We start from the raw sequence: 8,618 nt of genomic DNA, 5'->3' as shown, positions 1-8,618 counted from the left end.
GTCACTTTTCATCAGAATTCATGCAGACTCGTCCAAAACGCTCTGTCGTAGTAGAAGAGTCACGGCACACACAGAATATGCATTTTCATGAGTTTTTGTCAATTTCGGCGTGATTGGGCCCAAACTAGTCACTTTTCATCAGAATTCATGCAGACTCACGCCGAATGCTTGGTACTGCTAGCAGATTGAAGACACACAGGGAATAGGCATTTTCATGTGTTTCTATCAGTTTTAGCGTTATTGGGCCCAAACTAGTCACTTTTCATCAGAACTGATGCCGACTCGTCCAAAACGCTCTTTTGTAGTAGAAGAGTCACGGCGCACACAGATTATGCATTTTCATGTGTTTTTGTCAATTTCGGCGTGATTGGGCCCAAACTAGTCACTTTTCATCAGAATTCATGCAGACTCACACCTAATGCTTGATACTGCTAGCAGAGTGAAGACACACAGAGAACAGGCATTTTCATTTGTTTCTATCAATTTCAGCGTTATTGGGCCCAAACTAGTCACTTTTAATCAGAATTCATGCAGACTCGTCCAAAACGCTCTGTCGTAGTAGAAGAGTCACGGCACACACAGAATATGCATTTTCATGTGTTTTTGTCAATTTCGGCGTGATTGGGCCCAAACTAGTCACTTTTCATCAGAATTCATGCAGACTCACGCCGAATGCTTGGTACTGCTAGCAGATTGAAGACACACAGGGAATAGGCATTTTCATGTGTTTCTATCAGTTTTAGCGTTATTGGGGCCCAAACTAGTCACTTTTCATCAGAACTGATGCCGACTCGTCCAAACGCTCTTTTGTAGTATAAGAGTCACGGCGCACACAGATTATGCATTTTCATGTGTTTTTGTCAATTTCGGCGTGATTGGGCCCAAACTAGTCACTTTTCATCAGAATGTATGCAGACTCACCCAAAACGCTCTGCTGCACTGGCAGAATCACGGAAAACACAGAATATGCATTTTCATGTGTTTTTGTCAATTTCAGCGTGATTGGGCCCAAACTAGTCACTTTTCATCAGAATTCATGCAGACTCACACCTAATGCTTGATACTGCTAGCAGAGTGAAGACACACAGGTAATAGGCATTTTCATGTGTTTCTATCAGTTTTAGCGTTATTGCGCCCAAACTAGTCACTTTTTATCAGAACTGATGCCGACTCGTCCAAACGCTCTTTTGTAGTAGAAGAGTCACGGCGAACACAGATTATGCATTTTCATGTGTTTTTGTCAATTTCGGCGTGATTGGGCCCACACTAGTCACTTTTCATCAGAATGGATGCAGACTCGTCCAAAACGCTCTGTTCTGGTAAAAGAGTCACGGAACACACAAAATATGCATTTTCATGTGTTTATGTCAATTTCAGCGTATTGGGCCCAAACTAGTCACTGTTCATCAGAATGTATGCAGACTCACCCAAAACGCTCTGCTGCACTGGCAGAATCACGGAAAACACAGAATATGCATTTTCATGTGTTTTTGTCAATTTCAGCGTGATTGGGCCCAAACTAGTCACTTTTCATCAGAATTCATGCAGACTCACACCGAATGCTTGGTACTGCTAGCAGAGTGAAGACACACAGGGAATAGGCATTTTCATGTGTTTCTATCAATTTTAACGTTATTGGGCCCAAACTAGTCACTTTTCATCAGAACTGATGCCGACTCGTCAAAACGCCCTTTTGTAGTAGAAGAGTCACGGCGCACACAGAATATGCATTTCCATGTGTTTTTGTCAATTTCAGCGTGATTGGGCCCAAACTAGTCACTTTTCATCAGATTCATGCAGACTCACACCTAATGCTTGATACTGCTAGCAGAGTGAAGACACACAGAGAACAGGCATTTCATTTGTTTCTATCAATTTCAGCGTTATTGGGCCCAAACTAGTCACTTTTCATCAGAATTGATGCAGACTCGTCAAAACGCTCTGTTGTAGTAAAGAGTCACGGAACACACAAAATATGCATTTTCATGTGTTTATGTCAATTTCAGCGTTATTTGGCCCAAACTAGTCACTTTTCATCAGAATGTATGCAGACTCACCCAAAACGTTCTACTGCACTGGCAGAATCACGGAAAACACAGAATATGCATTTTCATGTGTTTTTGTCAATTTCAGCGTGATTGGGCCCAAACTAGTCACTTTTCATCAGAATTCATGCAGACTCACACCTAATGCTTGATACTGCTAGCAGAGTGGAAGACACACAGAGAATAGGCATTTTCATGTGTTTCTATCAATTTCAGCGTTATTGGGCCCAAACTAGTCACTTTTAATCAGAATTCATGTAGACTCGTCCAAAACGCTCTGTCGTAGTAGAAGAGTCACGGCACAAACAGAATATGCATTTTCATGTGTTTTTGTCAATTTCAGCGTTATTGGGCCCAAACTAGTCACTTTTCATCAGAATTCATGCAGACTCACACCTAGTGCTTGATACTGCTAGCAGAGTGAAGACACACAGAGAATAGGCATTTTCATGTGTTTCTGTCAATTTCAGCGTTAATGGGCCCAAAATAGTCACTTTTCATCAGAATGTATGCAGACTCACCCAAAACGCTCTGCTGCACTGGCAAAATCACGGCGCACACAGAATATGCATTTTCATGTGTTTTTGTCAATTTCAGCGTTATTGGGCCCAAACTAGTCACTTTTCATTAGAATTCATGCAGACTCACCCAAAACGCTCTGCTGCACTGGCAGAATCACGGACAACACAGAATATGCATTTTCATGTGTTTTTGTCAATTTCAGCGTGATTGGGCCCAAACTAGTCACTTTTCATCAGAATTCATGCAGACTCACACCTAATGCTTGATACTGCTAGCAGAGTGAAGACACACAGAGAATAGGCATTTTCATGTGTTTCTATCAATTTCAGCCGTTATTGGGCCCAAACTAGTCACTTTTCATCAGAATTCATGCAGACTCACACCTAATGCTTGATACTGCTAGCAGAGTGAAGACACACAGAGAATAGGCATTTTCATGTGTTTCTATCAATTTCAGCGTTATTGGGCCCAAACTAGTCACTTTTCATCAGAATGTATGCAGACTCACCCAAAACGTTCTACTGCACTGGCAGAATCACGGAAACCACAGAATATGCATTTTCATGTGTTTTTGTCAATTTCAGCGTGATTGGGCCCAAACTAGTCACTTTTCATCAGAATTCATGCAGACTCACACCTAATGCTTGATACTGCTAGCAGAGTGAAGACACACAGAGAATAGGCATTTTCATGTGTTTCTATCAATTTCAGCGTTATTGGGCCCAAACTAGTCACTTTTCATCAGAACTGATGCCGACTCGTCCAAAACGCTCTTTTGTAGTAGAAGAGTCACGGCGCACACAGATTATGCATTTTCATGTGTTTTTGTCTATTTCGGCGTGATTGGGCCCAAACTAGTCACTTTTCATCAGAATTCATGCAGACTCACGCCGAATGCTTGGTACTGCTAGCAGAGTGAAGACACACAGGAATAGGCATTTTCATGTGTTTCTATCAATTTTAGCTTTATTGGGCCCAAACTAGTCACTTTTCATCAGAATGTATGCAGACTCACCCAAAACGTTCTACTGCACTGGCAGAATCACGGAAACCACAGAATATGCATTTTCATGTGTTTTTGTCAATTTCAGCGTTATTGGGCCCAAACTAGTCACTTTTCATCAGAATTCATGCAGACTCACACCTAGTGCTTGATACTGCTAGCAGAGTGAAGACACACAGAGAATAGGCATTTTCATGTGTTTCTGTCAATTTCAGCGTTAATGGGCCCAAACTAGTCACTTTCATCAGAATTCATGCAGACCTCACCCAAACGCTCTGCTGCACTGGCAGAATCACGGAAAACACAGAATATCATTTTCATGTGTTTTTGTCAATTTCAGCGTGATTGGGCCCAAACTAGTCACTTTTCATCAGAATTCATGCAGACTCACACCTAATGCTTGATACTGCTAGCAGAGTGAAGACACACAGAGAATAGGCATTTTCATGTGTTTCTGTCAATTTCAGCGTTAATGGGCCCAAAATAGTCACTTTTCATCAGAATGTATGCAGACTCACCCAAAACGCTCTGCTGCACTGGCAAAATCACGGCGCACACAGAATATGCATTTTCATGTGTTTTTGTCAATTTCAGCGTTATTGGGCCCAAACTAGTCACTTTTCATCAGAATTCATGCAGACTCACCCAAAACGCTCTGCTGCACTGGCAGAATCACGGAAAACACAGAATATGCATTTTCATGTGTTTTTGTCAATTTCAGCGTGATTGGGCCCAAACTAGTCACTTTTCATCAGAATTCATGCAGACTCACACCTAATGCTTGATACTGCTAGCAGAGTGAAGACACACAGAGAATAGGCATTTTCATGTGTTTCTGTCAATTTCAGCGTTAATGGGCCCAAAATAGTCACTTTTCATCAGAATGTATGCAGACTCACCCAAAACGCTCTGCTGCACTGGCAAAATCACGGCGCACACAGAATATGCATTTTCATGTGTTTTTGTCAATTTCAGCGTTATTGGGCCCAAACTAGTCACTTTTCATCAGAATTCATGCAGACTCACCCAAAACGCTCTGCTGCACTGGCAGAATCACGGAAAACACAGAATATGCATTTTCATGTGTTTTTGTCAATTTCAGCGTGATTGGGCCCAAACTAGTCACTTTTCATCAGAATTCATGCAGACTCACACCTAATGCTTGATACTGCTAGCAGAGTGAAGACACACAGAAAATAGGCATTTTCATGTGTTTCTATCAATTTCAGCGTGATTGGGCCCAAACTAGTCACTTTTCATCAGAATTCATGCAGACTCACACCTAATGCTTGATACTGCTAGCAGAGTGAAGACACACAGAGAATAGGCATTTTCATGTGTTTCTATCAATTTCAGCGTTATTGGGCCCAAACTAGTCACTTTTCATCAGAATGTATGCAGACTCACCCAAAACGTTCTACTGCACTGGCAGAATCACGGAAACCACAGAATATGCATTTTCATGTGTTTTTGTCAATTTCAGCGTGATTGGGCCCAAACTAGTCACTTTTCATCAGAATTCATGCAGACTCACACCTAATGCTTGATACTGCTAGCAGAGTGACGACACACAGAGAATAGGCATTTTCATGTGTTTCTATCAATTTCAGCGTTATTGGGCCCAAACTAGTCACTTTTAATCAGAATTCATGCAGACTCGTCCAAAACGCTCTGTCGTAGTAGAAGAATCACGGCAGACACAGAATATGCATTTTCATGTGTTTTTGTCAATTTCGGCGTGATTGGGCCCAAACTAGTCACTTTTCATCAGCATTCATGCAGACTCACGCCGAATGCTTGGAACTGCTAGCAGAGTGAAGACACACAGGGAATAGGCATTTTCATGTGTTTCTATCAATTTTAGCGTTATTGGGCCAAAACTATTCACTTTTCATCAGAACTGATGCCGACTCGTCCAAAACGCTCTTTTGTAGTAGAAGAGTCACGGCGCACACAGATTATGCATTTTCATGTGTTTTTGTCTATTTCGGCGTGATTGGGCCCAAACTAGTCACTTTTCATCAGAATTCATGCAGACTCACGCCGAATGCTTGGTACTGCTAGCAGAGTGAAGACACACAGGGAATAGGCATTTTCATGTGTTTCTATCAATTTTAGCTTTATTGGGCCCAAACTAGTCACTTTTCATCAGAACTGATGCCGACTCGTCCAAAACGCTCTTTTGTAGTAGAAGAGTCACGGCGCACACAGAATATGCATTTTCATGTGTTTTTGTCAATTTCAGCGTTATTGGGCCCAAACTAGTCACTTTTCATCAGAATTGATGCAGACTCACACCTAATGCTTGATACTGCTAGCAGAGTGAAGACACACAGAGAATAGGCATTTTCATGTGTTTCTATCAATTTCAGCGTTATTGGGCCCAAACTAGTCACTTTTAATCAGAATTGATGCAGACTCGTCCAAAACGCTCTGTCGTAGTAGAAGAGTCACGGCACACACAGAATATACATTTTCATGTGTTTTTGTCAATTTCAGCGTGATTGGGCCCAAACTAGTCACTTTTCATCAGAATTCATGCAGACTCACACCTAATGCTTGATACTGCTAGCAGAGTGAAGACACACAGAGAACAGGCATTTTCATTTGTTTTTATCATTTTCAGCGTTATTGGGCCCAAACTAGTCACTTTTCATCAGAATTGATGCAGACTCGTCCAAAACGCTCTGTTGTAGTAGAAGAGTCACGGCGCACACAGAATATGCATTTTCATGTGTTTTTGTCAATTTCAGCGTTATTGGGCCCAAACTAGTCACTTTTCATCAGAACTGATGCAGACTCGTCCAAAACGCTCTGTCGTAGTAGAAGAGTCACGGCAAACACAAAATATGCATTTTCATGTGTTTTTGTCAATTTCAGCGTGATTGGGCCCAAACTAGTCACTTCTCATCAGAATTCATGCAGACTCACACCGAATGCTTGGTACTGCTAGCAGAGTGAAGACACACAGGGAATAGGCATTTTCATGTGTTTCTATCAATTTTAGCGTTATTGGGCCCAAACTAGTCACTTTTCATCAGAACTGATGCCGACTCTTCCAAAACGCTCTTTTGTAGTAGAAGAGTCACGGCGCACACAGAATATGCATTTTCATGTGTTTTTGTCAATTTCAGCGTTATTGGGCCCAAACTAGTCACTTTTCATCAGAACTGATGCAGACTCGTCCAAAACGCTCTGTTGCAGTTAGAGAGTCACGGAACACACAAAATATGCATTTTCATGTGTTTCTGTCAATTTCAGCGTTATTGGGCCCAAACTAGTCACTTTTCATCAGAATTCATGCAGACTCACCCAAAACGCTCTGCTGCACTGGCAGAATCACGGAAAACACAGAATATGCATTTTCATGTGTTTTTGTCAATTTCAGCGTGATTGGGCCCAAACTAGTCACTTTTCATCAGAATTCATGCAGACTCACACCTAATGCTTGATACTGCTAGCAGAGTGAAGACACACAGAGAATAGGCATTTTCATGTGTTTCTATCAATTTCAGCGTTATTGGGCCCAAACTAGTCACTTTTCATCAGAATTCATGCAGACTCACACCTAATGCTTGATACTGCTAGCAGAGTGAAGACACACAGAGAATAGGCATTTTCATGTGTTTCTATCAATTTCAGCGTTATTGGGCCCAAACTAGTCACTTTTAATCAGAATTCATGCAGACTCACGCCGAATGCTTGGTACTGCTAGCAGAGTGAAGACACACAGGGAATAGGCATTTTCATGTGTTTCTATCAATTTTAGCGTTATTGGGCCCAAACTAGTCACTTTTCATCAGAATGTATGCAGACTCACCCAAAACGCTCTGCTGCACTGGCAGAATCACGGCGCACACAGAATATGCATTTTCATGTGTTTTTGTCAATTTCAGCGTTATTGGGCCCAAACTAGTCACTTTTCATCAGAATTGATGCAGACTCACACCTAATGCTTGATACTGCTAGCAGAGTGAAGACACACAGAGAATAGGCATTTTCATGTGTTTCTATCAATTTCAGCGTTATTGGGCCCAAACTAGTCACTTTTAATCAGAATTGATGCAGACTCGTCCAAAACGCTCTGTCGTAGTAGAAGAGTCAGGGCACACACAGAATATACATTTTCATGTGTTTTTGTCAATTTCAGCGTGATTGGGCCCAAACTAGTCACTTTTCATCAGAATTCATGCAGACTCACACCTAATGCTTGATACTGCTAGCAGAGTGAAGACACACAGAGAACAGGCATTTTCATTTGTTTTTATCATTTTCAGCGTTATTGGGCCCAAACTAGTCACTTTTCATCAGAATTGATGCAGACTCGTCCAAAACGCTCTGTTGTAGTAAAAGAGTCACGGAACACACAAAATATGCATTTTCATGTGTTTATGTCAATTTCAGCGTTATTGGGCCCAAACTAGTCACTTTTCATCAGAACTGATGCCGACTCGTCCAAAACGCTCTTTTGTAGTAGAAGAGTCACGGCGCACACAGATTATGCATTTTCATGTGTTTTTGTCAATTTCGGCGTGATTGGGTCCAAACTAGTCACTTTTCATCAGAATTCATGCAGACTCACGCCGAATGCTTGATACTGCTAGCAGAGTGAAGACACACAGAGAATAGGCATTTTCATGTGTTTCTATCAATTTCAGCGTTATTGGGCCCAAACTAGTCACTTTTAATCAGAATTCATGCAGACTCGTCCAAAACGCTCTGTCGTAGTAGAAGAGTCACGGCAAACACAGAATATGCATTTTCATGTGTTTTTGTCAATTTCAGCGTGATTGGGCCCAAACTAGTCACTTCTCATCAGAATTCATGCAGACTCACACCGAATGCTTGGTACTGCTAGCAGAGTGAAGACACACAGGGAATAGGCATTTTCATGTGTTTCTATCAATTTTAGCGTTATTGGGCCCAAACTAGTCACTTTTCATCAGAACTGATGCCGACTCTTCCAAAACGCTCTTTTGTAGTAGAAGAGTCACGGCGCACACAGAATATGCATTTTCATGTGTTTTTGTCAATTTCAGCGTTATTGG

The sequence above is a fragment of the Thunnus thynnus genome, chromosome 15, assembly GCF_963924715.1.
Source record: "Thunnus thynnus chromosome 15, fThuThy2.1, whole genome shotgun sequence".
In the NCBI taxonomy this organism is placed as follows: domain Eukaryota; kingdom Metazoa; phylum Chordata; class Actinopteri; order Scombriformes; family Scombridae; genus Thunnus; species Thunnus thynnus.
The sequence above is the reverse complement of the archived record's forward strand: the minus strand, read 5'-3'. Positions refer to the sequence as shown.